Raw genomic sequence first — 894 nt, forward strand, 5'->3', positions numbered from 1 at the left:
TTGAGTTGGCATAGATTGAAAGGGCATGGGCTTGAACAGTGATCCCACAGGAATAGCTTTAAAAAAAAAAAAATGTTTTTTGTTAAGTGCTTACGATGTATCAGGTACTGTACTAAATGCAAGCAAACCAGGTTGGATGTCGTCCTTGCCCCTCATGGAGCTCACGGTCTTAATCCCCACTTTATAGATGAGGTAACTGAGTCACAGAGAATGTAAGTGACTTGCCCAAGGTCACACAGCAGACAAGTGATGGAACCTGGGATTAGAACCCGCGTTCTCCGACTCAGGTCGGTGTTTCTTTCCGCCAAGCCACACTGCTTCTCAACAGCTGACTCTCATATGCTGCCACATTGGTAATATCACATCTGGAGTGACTCATTCTCGGAAAGATCATTGTTTTTGGTTGTTTTTTAGACCGGAGTTAAAAAGGGAATGTTTGGCTTCCCTGGGCCGTGGTCCTGGGATTTCTAGAATGAGATCATAAAGGGAGAGAAAAGCTGTTGGGATGGGGGTGAAACAGTCTCTAAAAGTTGGAAATGGCCAACAGAAAATTTCTGGGTCAAAGGAAATCCTTCTTCCGTGCTATCAGCACCACCTCACTCATCTGCAGCATTTCTTGAATAAGAAGTAGACCGTGCTTAGTACAGTTCCTGGCACCTAGCAAGTTTTTAACAGCTTAACAAGTACCATTAGGGATAAGCCCGAGTCCCTGCAGAGCCCCAGGATTCACTGTAGCCATAATGGATCTTCAATTTCAAAGGTGACTTCCTTCCCAAAAGCTCAAGACGCCTTCCCATCTATTCTCTCATTTATCTTGAGGAATAGAGGAGTAGGTATCGTGATCTTCATTTTTCTGATGGAGAAGCTGAGTGACTTGATCACCGTAACTCAAAT

This window comes from Ornithorhynchus anatinus, chromosome X1 (genome assembly GCF_004115215.2).
Source record: "Ornithorhynchus anatinus isolate Pmale09 chromosome X1, mOrnAna1.pri.v4, whole genome shotgun sequence".
Lineage (NCBI taxonomy): Eukaryota > Metazoa > Chordata > Mammalia > Monotremata > Ornithorhynchidae > Ornithorhynchus > Ornithorhynchus anatinus.